The sequence below is a fragment of the Xiphophorus hellerii genome, chromosome 21, assembly GCF_003331165.1.
Source record: "Xiphophorus hellerii strain 12219 chromosome 21, Xiphophorus_hellerii-4.1, whole genome shotgun sequence".
In the NCBI taxonomy this organism is placed as follows: domain Eukaryota; kingdom Metazoa; phylum Chordata; class Actinopteri; order Cyprinodontiformes; family Poeciliidae; genus Xiphophorus; species Xiphophorus hellerii.
Window position 1 is genome coordinate 20,652,363 of NC_045692.1, and position 18,230 is coordinate 20,670,592.

Below are 18,230 nucleotides of genomic sequence, written 5' to 3' on the forward strand. Positions count from 1 at the left end.
AGGTTTAGTATCGCATGATATTGATTTGATAAGTGCTGAATTGACTTAAAACGTTTATTTTTTTAAATTAGAAACAGAAATTAATGTACTGAATTATACATTTATTTGATAACTCTGCACCAGTATAGTAGCACAGTTATATACACCAATAGCTTCACAAATATGTCAAATTGTATTTGTTCAGTCAGTGAAATTAAGACTCAATGTAATATAAAGAAACTGATAAAAACAATAGATTGACCACCATCATCAAACGTAAAAATAAACTGCAACAAGCCATCTTTCAATTAGGTTTAGCAGTTTCTGAACCATTTGGAAGTTGGAAGTGACCCAATTTCTAATTATTTTTCTGAATTCAACCTGTATCTGATCTTTTCGTGACAGTCTGAACAACACAGATCGGAGTTTTTCGATTCCGACCCAGACGACTTGGATATGCGGTTATAAATCCGATACGTATTTGATCTTTTCAAATGTGACCTGAATCTGAACGGCACTGGTCATGTTCATCCGACCTGAACGTCATCGATGCTCGACAAACGTCATTATTCTGCGCAAGCGGGAAGAAAAACAAACATGGCGGACGATATTGAGGATTAAGCTGTTAATGTGCTGGTTCCGGTCGGACAACAACTTGAAAGTTGTAAGATATGCTACACCGTTAGCATCCATGTTTACTTCCGCAAACACTGAGCACTTCTTCTTCTCTTTTACGACGGTTAGCAAAACACTGAGCAAGCTCTCTGCGTGTAACGTTACTAAGCCTTCTACTGCGCATGCGGGACACTTTCAGTTCAGACGGGAGATCTCATACACGTCGCATTTAGAAATATAAACGACCGCCAAAAAAATAAATAAAAAGATGAATAAAAAATCGTATTTGGGTCATATGCAGAATCAATAAAAATCACAATAAAGTGGGAATTAAATTCTGATACACGAGAAGAAACCTTTATAATCAAAAACTTCAACTCTGTTTGAAATGTTTTGCATCAGAGTTGCCTGGTGGTGTTTTTTTAAAATTATTTTTTAGGTACTTAAATCAAACAGGTTTTAATGGGCAGGTCGGCCGCTGTGCTCCCACCAGAACCTCCAGCCGAGCGCCTCATGCCGCCCAGCATCGCCTGGTCTGCAGCCCAGCAGGGTTGGCAGCTGCTGCTGATTAAAAGTTTTACAGAGCAGCGTGACCTCTGAGGAAGGACCAACGCTGCGTGAATAATGGATAGATGCAGACGCAGATGTTATGGTGAAGAGGGGGAAAGTAGCGAAAGTGATTCCAATGAAAGCAGAAGTTATATTTGGTTTTTTAAATCATCCAAACCCCCTGCAGGTAATAACTTTTTCGAACATTTTCTGTTATGAAGAACCTCTAATTCTCCTTGCTAATTATTTAACACCTGTTTTCACTTCACCCTCACATGTGTGTATAAATACCACCTGCCCGGTCTTTTGTCCTGTAAATGTTATGTTAAAAAGAAAATTACATTTCTTAAAAAAAGCTCTTCTTTCCACCAGATGTCAGTGTAATTCCACCACATTTTTACATCTTTTATTGCATCTCCCTGACATTTTTTGCTGCTTGCAGACAAATAGAAGATAAACTTTTGAACATTGTGCATTTAAATAGCACTCTACGGATACAAAATGCTCTAAAATAAAAAAATAATCTTGCAGAAGGTCGTTTTCCTGCCAGATTCTGACGAGCCGTGTGCAGAGTAACGTTGCTCACTTATCTAATTAACTTGCAGATTTCACTAACTAATCACTAGGGAAGACATTTTTCCTTCCCTGTCAGGAGTTTTAAATATATGAAGGTTAACTTTTAGTGCAGCTGTGCAACCTGAATAATGAAAGCAACTTGGGAAAGAATAAAAGAAAGAAAGAAGACTTACAAATGCAACTTTTTATTAATAAAATCAGGTTATTACGAGTAATTTCTGCTTATATGTCCAGAAATAAGCTTATAAAGAACCCCTTTGACTGTAAGTGGTGTGCTGTGACACGTAAATCTTCCCTCTGATCTCTATTATTACAGGCCATCAATATTTAATGAGGGTCAAATGAAAAGTCCATCACTCCCTGGGGACTCCAGCTCAACACCAGAGCTGGTTCCCAGCATGCAGGTCATCATTTTGTTTTAAAAACTAAATCCTAATTTCAACATAAAATTAAGCTGATAATTACTAAATACTCAGATGTGTTGTAAAAAGGTTTAAAAGCTCTGAGAAACAGCTTGTATTTACTGTGGAAGTGTGATTCCCCAGCTGATGCTAAAACTTCACTGACTTCTTCTAACTCACAGAGCTGCAAGGTGGATGGATTACAGCTTCAGAGGGAAGGAATTTGCAGAACCTTTAAGCTTTTGGCTCAACTTTTAAAAGCTCCGTATTGCAATATGTCAGTGAATCTAACATAAAATGTATCTCACACAACATTGTGTTGAGATTTAACACACAGTGACTCTCAAAGGTCTCCAAATCCCTGTTAAAATGGCCTCCTAGTGACGCCATTTTTAAAAGGTTTAATCCAGAAGAAGTCTACTCACGCCATAAATAAAAAAAAACAAAAAAACATGCAGCGCCTTCCTCCTCTTACCACTTCCTGTCGTCTCCTTCTTCTTTTCCGCCAGTGGTAACATCTGGTTGTTGATCACATGACTCCTGATGCAGGGAAAAAAAGTGTTTCAATTGAAGTTCTGCGAAATATAAACTCCTGCTACTCTGTTTTAAATTGAGTAAATTTGTAAGTTATTTATATTTAAATTTAAATATATTTAAATTTCATTGTTCTTGTGACAATAACAATAAAGATTTATCTTATCTTATCGTATACGTCTGCTGTTTCGCTCAGAAAAGAGAAGGACCTCGCTGCAGCAAACAGAAAGGGGCGGGGACGGACCTTTCCGTCAGTCCCATACCTTATTTTCAAAATGGGACTATTGCACTCCGGAAGTGAAGGGGGCGCCATTTCCAATATAATCTGCTGCCTCCCGTTTTTATTTTCCTTTGAAATCTGTGATATATTTTCACCTTTAGGAAGGATTTTCACTCTTGGCATGTATTTGAACTTCTCTCTTTTATTTATTTCAACGCAGCTGACAGTTTTTAACAAATTCTGTAGCTTTCAGTGTTCTTCTAAATCTGCTCTTTAGTCGCATCTTTTCGAGCCTGCTACTGCCTCTAGTGGCGTGGGGGTGGTAACACAACTAATATAATTACATTTCTAAATCAGTGCTACTGCCTCTAGTGGCGTGGGGGTGGTAACACAACTAATATAATTACATTTCTAAATCAGAATACCACATCTTTATTATTTACTTTTAAATTTTGGCATTACTGAAAGCGTAAAAGATAAATTATCTTATAAAACACCATACTTTTTTATTTTCTTCAGGAAAATGTTAAGCACCGGAGATAAAATAAAAAATTGGGGACAACTCTAAATGTGACAATATAAATATGAAAGTCATACCAGTAACTTAGTGGTAACAGGACAGTAATCTTGACTATTTAAAGTAGTTTATTGCCTCGTGGTAAACGCACCATAATGGTGCGTTCACACCAGACACACTATTATTGGAGCGTCCAACGGAAAACAACGGCTAGAGCTGACGCGTCTGACACACCTCCATATAGACTGAGAATGTAAACCAGATGTGCAAAATGATAGGTGTTGAGCAAAACGTCAAGTGCCTGAATTCTAATGGCGCGTTCACACCAAACGCGTTATGTGCATCAAAAACGTCTCCGATGCTTCAAGTTCGACGTGTGTGCACTTTGAATGCAGACGCTTGAAGCGAAATGCTTGACAACTAGCATTTGGTGCGTCTGGTGTACATTGAAAGACTGGAGGCGCGTCGAGGGCAGCCGTTGTTTTCCGTTGGACGCTCTTGACGCATCAAACGATTCAAAACGCGCAACGGCCTTCGACGAGCCTCCACATAGACTTTGACTGTAAACCAGACGCGCCTGACGCTCAAAACGCGTTTGGTGTGAACGCAGCAAAGTGGACACGCGTTGAACTTGAAGCGTTGGACACGTTTCTGACGCGCGTAACGTGTTTGGTGTGAACGCACCATTAGACCTTGACATTACCAGAACACAAAACTACTCCTAACCTCAGTCTAAACTTAATCTACACCTTAACCCAGATACTAAATATAATTCTTCACAGCATTAGAATCAGGCTTCAGTAACATAAATAAGTGAACAATATAGACTATATAGACACCCTTATGTCAAAACTTAATCGATGGAGTGAACTTAGTCATGTATTTATTTATCTATACTCTATATCTTCAAAACCTTCTTTTTTTATTTTCTTTCTGTATTTGGTTGCTTTTTCTTATAACTCCTACCTGAGCTCCTCCCTGCTCTGCTGCCTGATCTGCTTCACTCTTCTGTTACCTATCAGTGCCTAGGATTCATGGGGTTTTACACCCCAACGACCCTCAATCGTTCGCTCACTTTTTAATTTAAACGCTACTCACTTGTCCCCCCCTTCACGGACGTCCCGTCAGCAGCTGGTTTCCAGCAGGCGGGTCGGAGACACAGTCCTGGAAAAGACCTGAGACTCCTAGGGGCCTGCCGTGGCCACGGTCTTCTGATGTCCGTCTCTCCCGCTGGAAAACGCAGGAGTATCGGACTCCGGCTTCGAAGGACCAATTTATCCATCCATCCATCTTCTTCCGCTTATCCAGGGTCGGGTCGCGGGGGTAGCAGCTTCAGAAGGGAGGCCCAGACTTCCCTCTCCCCGGCCACTTCTTCCAGCTCTTCCGGGGGAATCCCGAGGCGTTCCCGGGCCAGCTGAGAGACATAGTCTCTCCAGCGTGTGGGGCCTCCTCCCGGTGGGACGTGCCCGGAGCACCTCACCAGGGAGGCGTCCAGGAGGCATCCTGACCAGATGCCTGAGCCTCAACTGGCTCCTCTGGATGTGAAGGAGCAGCGGCTCTACTCTGAGTCCCTCCCGGATGACTGAGCTTCTCACCCTGTCTCTAAGGGAGAGCCCAGCCACCCTACGGAGAAAACCCATTTCGGCCGCTTGTATCCGCGATCTCGTTCTTTCGGTCACGACCCAAAGCTCATGACCATAGATGAGGGTGGGAACGTAGATCGACCGGTAAATCGAGAGCTTCGCTTTTTGGCTCAGCTCTCTCTTCACCACGACGGACCGGTACAGCGCCCGCTTGACGGCAGACGCTGCGCCAATCCGCCTGTCGATCTCCCGCTCCCTTCTTCCCCCATTCGTGAACAAGATGCCGAGATACTTGAACTCCTCCCGGAAACGAGCCCGACTTACTGCCGGCAATGCGGACCAGACTCTGACACCGGTCATACAGGGACCTGACATCCCGTATCAAAGGGCCCGGTACCCCATACTCCCGGAGAACCCCCCACAGGGCTCCCCGAGGGACACGGTCGAACGCCTTCTCCAAGTCCACAAAACACATGTAGACTGGTTGGGCGAACTCCCGTGCACCCTCCAGGACCCTGCAGGGTGTAGAGCTGGTCCAGTGTTCCACGACCAGGACGAAAACCACACTGCTCTTCCTGAATCTTCTCGACTATCCGACGGATAGTTTCCAGCAGGCGGGTCGGAGACAGTCCTGGAAAAGATGTGAGACTCCTAGGAGCCTGCGGTGGCCACGGTCTTCTGATGTCCGTCCCTCCCGCTGGAAACCGCAGATTTCTGCCTCTGCTCTCAAGCTTCATCTGAGTCTTACCCTGCTTTTGTGGTCGTTATTTAGACACTTTATTTTGAAATTAAAATATCCAGGGTGGGACCCAATATCGCAAAGTCCCTGATTGATACATTTTGATAAATGTTCTCCCAACTGTCTTTAATATATTTAATTTCTCTTCTTTAGGTTCTTCTTCTGGGGTCTGATTCTCTGCTTTCTCCATCTTTTGTTCATCTTGTGGCTCATTCTTTGAATTTTCTTTCCCGCTTTTAATTCTCTCCATCTTTAATTTCAGTCCAACAATTTCTTCAGTCAACTCTTTGTTTGTCTTGCCAAGCCAGTCCAATTGCGCCGATGCTTCTTTCTTTGAATCCTTCAATTTTTTCTGCATTGCAGCTTTTCTCTGTTCAAGTTCCATATTATATCTTGACAGGCCATCTTTCTCCAATTGAAGTTTTGTAATAATCGCTTTAGCCTTCTGCGATTTAATATTTAAAGTCCTAATTTGCTGTTTCAAGCAATCATTTTCATTGTGCAGCACTTCATTTTCTGTTTGCCAGTTGTTATCATTTTTTCTGACATTAAGTCGCTCAATTTTCAGGCTCAAATTCTGAATCATTTGCTGAAGCTGCTTATTTTCTTCTGTCACCTTACAGAATTCGCTGCTCTTCTCCATAATTTCTTTGTTCGCCAGCAATAAATTGTGTTCTGCCATTGTTCCTTTCTGTTAGAGATTGAAGTCTGCAAATGAATTTCTCTGTGGAATCTGGGAATACAAAGACAGGCGGCTGTGATGTCACAGACTGGATGAGTGACATCACAGCTTCACATCAAAGCCACAAGAAGTCTGTTGGGTGAGGGGGAGGGAGAGTGGGCGGATGTTTTTTTTTAAACTTTATTTTCAGACACACTGTATAACGACAGAGTTATACCTCATTTGTTCTGCCTCAAGAAAAAACAAATACAGATAAACATATTCAAGATAAAGAAAAAGCTAAGGGTTCATTTAAAGCAGGGGTGTCAAACTCAATTTCACCAAGGGCCACTTCAGCATATTGGCCACCCTCAACGGGCCACATTGACGGTATAAATCAGGAATGCCCAAGTGCAGTCCTCCAGACTGCAACTTTTAGATGCGTCCCTGCTAAAACATACCCCAGACAAAAAGTTGACTTCCCTCATTAGCAGCATCTCAGTTCTGTAGAGGCCTATGAATGAGTCCAGGTGTGTTAGAGAAGGAACGCATCTAAAGTTGCAGAGTGATAGGTCTGGAAAACTAGACTTGGGCAACCCTAGCATAAATGTATGAAAATACAATGTTAAAAATAAATTAAACAACACCTCATATTGTTAAATAACTGATTTTATGTATTCAAGTTTTAAATATTACATTTGAGTTTGCATGGATGTAAAATTACTGCTCAGTTTAAAAATTACAATATTTTTAAACTGCTCAGCTAAACTTCGCTCTTTAGCTTGTTAGCTTGTCGATTCTTCAGTTTTATTCGCTGGGAAAATTAATAATCAGCTTGAGGTGACTCTGCTGCACTCTAGTGGCGAGAAGCCGTAATGTTGGCTGGTAACAATTGGAAGGCATTATGGGAGATGTAGTTTGTAGTCAATTCGTTCTCAAAACCTATTTTAAGTCAATCAATGGGGCTGTAAAACGGTGGTGGGGGGTGAGAGGGCCACATAAAATGACGCAGCGGGCCACATGTGGCCCGCGGGCCTTGAGTTTGACACATGTGATTTAAAGCAATACAGATTTCAATAGTTTAATAGCTATTTTCTGTCAGAGTCTTTGATAGTCTGGATATAAAACTTAACTTCATTGTAAAACGCAGCAAGGCATGGCTTCCCCTACCTGGAACAATGAATATGATATTTAGCTAGTGACAATAAAGGATTTATGAGAAACTCTGAACTGTTGAGCTTTTAGTGAGGCCAAGTAAGACATCTTCCCATAACAGCATAAATTGTGCTTCTGCGTTGTTGTGGATAAAGTCACACAGATTCTGACAAAAAGCATCAACAAAGGGACAGCGCCATCTTGGCGTGCGCCAGCATGGAGGTGGACCGTGAGGTTCTGCTGAGCCACGACGCCGGGATTCCTTCAAGCCCGATCTGAAAAATTCAAACCGACAACAAAAATCAACCCTGGGTTGTTATTCTGCTGTGTACCGAATTAATTTGATCGTTATTGACTTTTGCTTAATTAAATTTCTTACGTATACATTGCAAATTGTATTGTTATTATAGTTGATCATATTGTTTTTCATGTCTCCTTATTTGTTTTGTTCTTCCTATAACTGATGGAGAAATAAATATATTATTTAAAATGCATAAAAGTATTGTTTACGTCATTTAATTAGCTGTACATCCTAAAGAAAATGAAAAAATATGTGTTTTATAAGATAATTTATCTTTTACGCTTCCTGTAATGCCAAAATTAATAGTAAATAATAAAAGTATTCTGATTTAGTAATGTAATTATATTAGTTGTGTTACCACCTCCACGCTACTAGAGGCAGTAGCAGGCCCGAAAAGATACGACATAATATAATATAATATAATATAATATAATATAATATAATAGTAGTACTGATGGACTCTGACCTGAACCTCCAGAGCCACATAAAGACAGTTACAAAGTCGGCCTTCTATCACCTGAAGAACATTTCCAGGATTAAAGGACTAATGTCTCAGCCAGATCTAGAGAAACTCGTCCATGCGTTCATCTTCAGTCGTATTGATTATTGCAACAGCGTCTTCACAGGTCTGTCCAACAAATTAATCAAACAGCTGCAGCTGATCCAGAATGCTGCTGCTGGCGTTCTCACTAAAACCAGGAAGATAGAGCACATAACACCAGTTTTAAAGTCCCTCCACTGGCTCCCTGTAACTCAAAGAATAGACTTTAAAATACTGTTGTTAGTTTATAAATCACTGAACGGCTTAGCACCACAATACATTAAAGATCTGCTGTTGTTGTATCAACCTTCCAGAACCTCTCAGGTTCCGGTTCTGGTTCTGCTCTGCATCCCCAGAAGCAGAACCAAACGAGGAGAAGCAGCTTTCAGCATCTATGCACCACAAATTTGGAACAAACTTCCAGAAAACTGTAAAACAGCTGAAACACTGGCTTCTTTTAAATCTCGACTGAAAACCCACCTGTTTAGAATTGTATTTGAAAAGTAATCAATTACAAATTTATTGATGGAACTTGACTTAATGATTGATTCTATGTTGCTTTGTGATTCTGTGTTTGTTATGATGTAAACACTTTGAAATGTCTTGCTGCTGAAATGTGCTATACAAATAAAATTTGATTGATTGATTGAATAAATCCTGTAGATTTAATAATATTTCTCTATTTTAAGCAAAGTTTGGTCATTATTAAAAAGACGGTTTGTGAAAATATCTAGAATCAGCTTCATGCTGTAGTTTGTTGTTATCTGGGCAATTCCTCTTCCAGTTAGGGCCTGTTTCTCTAACGATCTTCTCTGTTTTATCTTTATTCTCATTGCAATAAAATGCTCCCACTGTAACTTATTTGTAATTTATTCTATTTTTCTACAACCTTCTCAGCCCAGAAGGAATAATTCACATTCTTATCTAATATTTTAGTTCTCAGTTCTTTCAAACTGCTATGAACCTTAAACACAATTATCATTCTAATTTTCTAATTTTCAAATCATCCTTTCATTCTCTTTAACTCACTTACACCTTGCCTTCTTTAACTATACCTACTTTTCTTTCCAGCTTTTAGATAATTCATTTTGTTTATCTATCTACTAAATCATTTATTTATTTATCTATACTCTATATCTTCAAAATCTTCTTTTTATTTTCTGTCTGTATTTGGTTGCTTTTTTCTTATAACTCCTACCTGAGCTCCTCCCTGCTCTGCTGCCTGATCTGCTTCACTCTTCTTGCTCTCCTGTTTTATCCTAACTTTTCTGATTGCCTTCTTCTCTCTTTTTAGCTCCTCCATCCACTTTTCTAACTCACCCATTCCTTCACTACTCATCTTTTATTGATTTGATTTTTGTTTTCTGTCGTACTTCATCCTATAACTCAGTCAGTTTTTTTTTTTGAGTGTTTAATTGGCCGTGAAAGTTATATTTTTCTATCAATTTATTTAAATTCTTTACTGAGTTAGGGTTTTGTTTTTCCATAAACTTCCAGTCCTTACACTGGAGTTTATCTTTCGGTGTTAATTTGCTATTCCCTTTTCCCATTTTGAGCAATTTAGTCAATTTCGTTCCAGTCTTAAAAACACATAGGGTGGACTCTAAAAGACTGGATAAATTCTTAGCAGGACGGTGATCAATCCCCTGTTGTGGTAATTCCCTCTTCAACCTTTTCAGGTGGGAAATTCTTGCCTACATGCATCCACAAGAGGTTCACCGTTTGCACTCCTGCCGTTTGGTATGAGGACAAATACCTAGTGGTATTTAAATTCCTCCAAGTATTCTCACACTCACACACACACTTGGTATTACGGGTTTTTCAGTTTACGCGGACTCCGCCGTCCTTCTGTTACCTATCAGTGCCTAGGATTCATGGGGTTTTACACCCCAACGACCTTTAATCGTTCGCTCACTTTTTAATTTAAACGCTACTCACTTGTCCCCCCTTCACGGACGTCCCGTCAGCAGCTGGTTTCCAGCAGGCGGGTCGGAGACACAGTCCTGGAAAAGATCTGAGAGACTCCTAGGGGCCTGCTGTGGCCACGGTCTTCTGATGTCCGTCCCTCCCGCAGGAAACCGCAGATTTCTGCCTCTGCTCTCAAGCTTCATCTGAATCTTACCCTGCTTTTCTGGTCGTTATTTAGACATTTTATTTCGAAATTAAAATATCCAGGGTGGCACCCAATATCTTAAAGTCCCTGATTGATACATTTTGATAAATGTTCTCCCAATTGTCTTTAATATATTTGATTTCTCTTCTTTAGTTTCTTCTTCTGGGGTCTGATTCTCTGTTTTGTCCATCTTTTGTTTATCTTGTGGCTCATTCTTTGAATTTTCTTTCCCGCTTTTAATTCTCTCCATCTTTAATTTCAATCCAACAATTTCTTCATTCAACTCTTTGTTTGTCTTGTTAAGTCTCTCCAGTTGTGCTGATGCTTCTTTTTTTGAATCCTCCAGTTTTTTCTGAATTGCTGATTCTCTCCATTCCAGTTGCGCATTGTGCCTTGACAGTATGTCATTATCTAATTTAAGCTGTCTTATTGTAGCTATATCTGCCTCCAATTCAACATTCAAAGTCTTAATTTGTTCTTTTAAGTAGCCATTTTCATCGGCCAGCACTTCATTTTTTGTCTGCCCGTTATCATTTTTTCTGGCAGTGAGTTTCTCTACTTGCAGCCTCAAATACTGAACCGTTTGCTGAAGCTGCTTGTTATCCTCTTTCAGCTTCCAGAATCCTCTGCTGTTCTCCAAAATTTTTACTTTCTCCAGCAATAAATTGTGTTCTGCCATTGTTCCTTTCTGTTAGAGATTGAAGACTGCAAATGAATTTCTCTGTGGAATCTGGGAATACAAAGACAGGCGGCTGTGATGTCACAGACTGGATGAGTGACATCACAGCTTCACATCAAAGCCACAAGAAGTCTGTTGGGTGAGGGGGAGGGAGAGGGGGCGGATGTTGTTTTTTAAACTTTATTTGCAGACACACTGTATAACGACAGAGTTATGCCTCATTTGTTCTGCCTCAAGAAAAAACAAATACAGATAAACATATTCAAGATAAAGAAAAAGCTAAGGGTTCATTTAAAACAATACAGATTTCAATTGTTTAATAGCTATTTTCTGTCAGAGTCTCTGATAGTCTGGATATAAAACTTAACTTCATTGTAAAATGCAGCAAGGCATGGCTTCCCCTACCTGGAACAATGAATATGATATTTAGCTAGTGACAATAAAGGATTTATGAGAAACTCTGAACTGTTGAGCTTTTAGTGAGGCCAAGTAACACATCTTCCCATTACAGCATAAATTGTGCTTCTGCGTTGTTGTGGATAAAGTCACACAGATTCTGACAAAAAGCATCAACAATTACTATTGTAACTATTACTGAATAGTTCAAATACTGATCAATTACTGAGGCTGGAAAACAACTTAAAAGCTCAATTCAGCAGATAACAGCATCAAGGTCGTTCATTCAAGCCTCGGTAAGCTGCGTCGTTTTACTGCAGTGGGGTTTTCTGTTTACACTGATGATTTAAGTAGTCACAGTTTCATTTATTTGGGTAACAGATAATAACCTAAAGAAAGAATTAATTGGCATTGATAAGCTTTAATTAATGACAATTATATTTAATCAGTCTGGTAACGTGCTTAAATCAAAGATGTAAAGAAAACCAAAAAAAAACTGAATGGGGGTCTACACAAGAGTTATTTTCAACAATAATAGACAACTGATCAAGTTTTAAACTAATACGTAGAAAAAAGAAGAAAAATAAAACTCAATACAACCCAAAGACATCAAACTATCAATTCTCCTTATTGACATACAGAAGAAACATGCTCACTTGTAGTTGGTTTAATACGATAGAAAACCTCAGAAATAAGAATAAAACATTCAAGCTATTTTCAGTTCATTTAATATGCAACGTTGCCATATTGGGGGGTGTCTGGTTCCCAAATTTATTGAAGGTTTAATGTGGTACCAGTCTGTGAAAGAAACAAAGAGGACATTGAGAATCTGTAGACTGTAATGTCATGCTGACAAAGCACCCAGACTCCTGTTTGGACCTCAAACGCATCGTGTTTGGAGCCTGACAACCTCCTGCGGTCAATAGTCACAGACAGAGGATTGTTCGTCAGCAGATCCAATGCAATGTGTGAGGGGAAGTCAGAAATAGTTTTAGTTTTAAATAGCTACAGTGTAGGTGGGAACGTGCAAATTTACTAATCTGTGTCTGAAAAACTGTTTTGTCTATTTTGGAGCACTCTGGTCCTCAAAATATTATCTCTAAAGCAATTACAGTAATCACAGAAACAAACAAACAAAGAGCACCTCGTGTGGTCTTAAATATTCACTATAACTTTTGGACTGGTGGCTGTACAAAACAAAAAATGAAAGACGAAATAAAAAGAGACAAAACCGCAGAACTTGATTTATAAACTGACAGTATAAGGAGCGACAGCACCATCTGCTGGTCATATTCAGTCACTGCAGCTTAAAATGAACGTTTCCTCTTGTTTAGAGCAGTGGTCCCCAACCACCGGTCCGCGGACCAATTGGTACCGGGCCGCGCAAAAAATAATGAACTACTTCCGGATCTTTTATTTTGAAAATCGTAAACCGGATTTTACCGGTTACGTCTAGCGTGTCAAAATTGAGGCAACTTGCAGCAGAATGAGTAACAAAACAACATCGGAGTACCGCGTGCGCCCCTTCCCTCTCCCCCTCCCGAACAACAGCATTGGACTCGATACTTACGACGCGCACTCGGGGAAACCAGCTGTCCATCCATGTTATGATTTACTTGAATTACTCTCATCTGTTCATTTCTCAACAATAAACAAATTCCTTCATATTCTTTTTGTTTCAGCTTTCCTAAAAACTAAACCATTACGTTTCCATTCACGCAACATGATTTGTCTCCTTTCCTCCTTTGTGTCTCTGAACTGGCGCCTTCACAGATTTTTTAACATCATATTTAAAGTGTGAAATCCTTTTAGCTGAAGCGCACTTCATTTTATGGAGGGTCCAGTTCAGTTCCTGTAGAAAAAGAAACGAATAAATGTGTTCAGTCTCCTCCATCGACAGTAAAGAAGCAGCCTTTCTGTGAGAGACTCAGCTTTCCATTTAGCTCCTGCTGTAGCAAAGCCCACTGACAATAAGAGTCTTCCCCCAGGCCTCCTATCTGCGAGTGTGTGTGTGTGTGTGTGTGAAAGAGAAACAGAGAGAGAGAGAGAGAGAGAATGGAGGCGGCATCAACATGGAGGCAGACTTCTACACCTACTTTCAGTCTGATGACAGAACTTCTATGAAAAAAAAAACTCGCTATTTTTGATCACATTTCCGTTTTTCTAAGCGCAATTTTTTTAGCCAGATTTAGAAAAATCTAAATTCAAAATTATCAAACTTTTTATCACGCTACAACCACTCAGTTCAATGTGACGGAACCAACAACAAAAAATGTGTCGCACTTCCGTAAACTTTGTGCCTGACAGTCGTTTTGGAAGACAGTTGCTATGGAGTCGCTATGACAACAATAAATGAGCCACAAGCTTAGATCACCTCGTTCACATTTAACGTGTAAACAATACAAGTACACTGCCTGGCCAAAAAAAAAGTCGCCACCAAAAAATGGTCACACTCTCTAATATTTTGTTGGACCGCCTTTAGCTTTGATTACAGCCCGCATTCGCTGTGGCATTGTTTCAGTAAGCTTCTGCAGTGTCACAAGATTTATTTCCATCCAGTGTTGCATTAATCTTTCACCAAGATCTTGTATTGATGATGGGAGAGTCTGACCACTGCGCAAAGCCTTCTCCAGCACATCCCAAAGATTCTCAATGGGGTTAAGGTCTGGACTCTGTGGTGGCCAATCCATGTGTGAAAAAGATGTCTCATGCTCCCTGAACCACTCTTTCACAATGTGAGCCCGATGAATCCTGGCATTGTCATCTTGGAATATGCCCGTTCCATTTGGGAAGACAAAATCCATTGATGGAATAACCTGGTCATTCAGTATATTCAGGTAGTCAGCTGACCTCATTCTTTGGGCACACAATGTTGCTGAACCTAGACCTGACCAACTGCAGCAACCCCAGATCATAGCACTGCCCCCACAGGCTTGTACAGTAGGCACTAGGCATGATGGGTGCATCACTTCACCTGCCTCTCTTCTTACATGCGCCCATCACTCTGGAACAGGGTAAATCTGGACTCATCAGACCACATGACCCTCTTCCATTCCTCCAGAGTCCAATCTGTATGCTCCCTAGCAAACTGAAGCCTTTTTTCTGGTTAGCCTTACTGATTAGAGGTTTTCTTACGGCTACACAGCTGTTCAATCCCAACCCCTTGAGTTCCCTTCGCATTGTGCGTGTGGAAATACTTTTGCGTTCACAATTAAACATACTCCTGAGTTCTACTGTTGTTTTTCTTCGATTTGATTTGACCAAACGTTTAAGTAATAATACTTGCAATATATTTAATGGTTTGACTCTGGCCAATGAACACCATAATTTAAGTGAAACTACCAACAGAAAAACTTTTAAATTAAAAATATACTCTTGCATGGTGACGCCTCATGCTCCCTCTCTCCGGTTTAGTTGTGGGCTGGAATGGTCTGTTTGCAGCTGGGACACGATCATTCAGGATATTTTTCCGACCACATTTCTTCCTGGAAGACGATGGTTCCCCACCATCCTTCCAGTTTTTAATGATGCGTTGGACAGTTTTTAACCCAATTCTAGTAGTTTCTGCAATCTCCTTAGATGTTTTCTCTGCTTGATGCATGCCAATGATTTGGCCCTTCTTAAACAGACTAACGTCTTTTCCACGACCACAGGATGTGTCTTTTGCCATGGTTGTTTAAGAAATGAGGAGTTACTCATTGCATCAGCTGGGGTTAAATAACTTGTTGCCAGCTGAAAGATAATCGCCTATGCAGTACTTATCCAATAGGAGGCTTGTACCTATTTGCTTAGTTAAATCCAGGTGGCGACTTTTTTTTTGGCCAGGCAGTGTATGTTACAACTATTACTCAATTACAACTTTTTAAGTACTCTTCCTCCACCTCTGTGTAATACTAAGATAAATATCAGATATTTACTGTAGTACTGACTGCCGAAGTGGTTTAATTGTAACACAGACCATAGATCTAAACCTGTAGCATCATTTATAGAGAATGACAATGTTATTAGATTTAATTTAATGCATTCAGCTGAGAAAAATAAATAGTACATTTAGGATTTAATTAGGAAGTTTACTTTGTAAAAGTTTAAAGAATCATCCTGATAGTTTGATTGCTGTGTTACCATGGCTACAATATGGTATAATCTTTGTGTTTGAATTGGGTTTGTTCACAAATACATCACAGCAAATAACCAATAATCAGTGATTGATTTTAAACTCTGCCAATAAACCTGGTCTCCCTCTCACAGATTCACCTTATCTATATTTAAACGTGTTAGTGATGCTGAGGTTCTTAGTAGGACGGGTTCTGGGGGGAGGGGGTTCTGTCTAAGGCCCCATATTACCTTGGGCCGGCCCTGGAGGAACAGCCGCTGCGATGCGCATTCTGGAATCTACCTGGAATCTACCTGGAATCTACCTGGAATCCCCCGGTGGCCCCTGTCAGTCGGCCGATGCTTTGGGGACATTTTGATTCATTTCGTGGCATGTTTGGCTTTTTGCTGCGGTTCTAATTATTGCTACAATATTTTCTCTGATGTTTATTTTCTTAACTCTAAATGGGCCGAATCTTCCTTTAAGACTTCAGGTTCTGCAATAACTTGTATTTATAGCTGCGAACCTCCAGCCCAGATCCCGTCAGCAGCGGCTTTAAACCGCCTGGTAGAAACGTCAAGGAGAAGCAGAGCGAACAGAGAGCAGGTGGTACTGGGTGGTACCGGGTGGTACTGGAGCTTTGAGCTGCTTTGCGACTCGCGGTGACAGTCGGTACCGTGTCTTATATCAGGATGTCTGATATAAAGACAGACATTCTTTCTATCTGTCGGTGGACCGACTCAAGCTGCCTGTAGCGAACCGGGCCTTTAGCAGAATGATGAAGTTAAAGTCATTAGTTTTCTCTGCAGCCGAAGCATTTCTGAGTTTAGGGGCGAGGCGGGTTTTGGCCCGCTATAGCATGGACGGTTATGAAAATATAAATAGAAAAAAATGTTCTAACGTCAACATCAGACCTACGTTTTTATTCACAAACCAGTGTGTGAAAAAATATTCTTGTCCATAATTTGATAGTTAGATGTAACCCAGTGTTAAAAACACAAGTAAAACTTAAGAGTTAAAAAGTAGCAAAGCTGAAAAATAAGTTGATAAATATGTTCATAGATATAGGTTAAAAGTGCTATTAATCTTTAAAAACTGTGAAATATTCCTTTAGATGATTACGGTTAGTAACGGATTAAACAACCAATGGCTGGCACAGTCTGATTTCACGTCAGCCAATGAGGTTGATTGTCCCGCCCCTTTCAGCTGCTGCGCTGAGATTTTGCTCAGAACGCGTCAGACACGCTTGAGAGCTCATAGCTGACGGTTGTTTCCGTGAAGAGCTTGTCGAAATTTGATGAATCTGGAAATCGATAAGAAAAACAGTATTAATATAAATTCGCAAAATATATAATTAAAAATAGTAAATCCGCTTTTGTTAGATCTCGGAGGGTTTTCCCTTGTGAGCGACTGAAGCCCGGAGAAAGCCGTTGGTAGCATCGGAGCATCGGTGGGTGACCGCACGCTCGGCAGTTGGCTTGGTAAAGTTGTTGAAAATTGGCTAAAATACGTAATATCTGATCAAATTTATTAAAAAAAAGTTTTATTGTAATATTTTGTATTATTATTATTGTGGGTGTTGTATTTTTTTCCTTTCTCTGTGTAGTTGTACTTGTTTTTTTATTAATAGTACATGTTCTGGTATTTCAACGGTGCTATTTCAGTTAAGTGCTTTATAAGTGCTTTTCCGTTGGCATTGCAGGGAACTTCTAATGTTGTAGATGTTCTTCATTGGCACCTACTTACTTCATAATTTAACTTGGAGACGGGACCTCATAGGGAGCTCAGAGAAACTTGACTACCCTGTCCGCCATCTTCCCAGAGCTCGCCCTCTGCGGATAATATAGGAAATAGCGCCCCCTTCACTTCCGGAGTGCAATGGTCCCATTTCCAAATAAGGTATGAGGCTGACAGTGGTCCGTCCCTGCCTCTTTCTGTTTGCTGCAGGAGGTCCTTCTCTTCAGATTCAGGTCTCATTTGAAAATGGATTAAGTGGATATGCACCTACACCGTTAAGCAATTGCATACAGAGACTGCAGGGCAATAGCAGATCTACTAGAGCAGCTTCAGATGGAAATTGTAAGGTCCCCTTTCGAAGAACCGCTTTTGCTCAAAGTGCTCTCCTGTCCTTGAGAGGATTTGTAGTTTTAACTCACTTCCTGTTGATTTAAAGTCTGTAACCAGTTTTAGTACGTTCAAGAAACAAACAAAACTCTGGTTATGTCAAAAACAGAACTGTACCCATTTTTGATGTTTCACTGTTTGTGGATGTCGTCAACGTTATGCTGTGCTATTTTAAATGATTTATCATTTTAACTTTTAGAAGTACTTTTTAAAAGCCCATCTAGGGACAAGTGCTGCGAATTAGCACTATGACGCAAACATGGGACTGCTGTTTTGTTCAGTTTGTCTATGTCGATGTGTGTCTGTCCCTGCCAAATAAACTAAAAATAAATAAATAAAAAGATCAGATGTTAAATTTATAACCACATTTCCTGGGTTCCTGCTCCGGGTCATATTTGAAAAAATCCGACCTGTGTTCAGACTGTCATGAAAAGATCAGATTATTGCCTCGTGG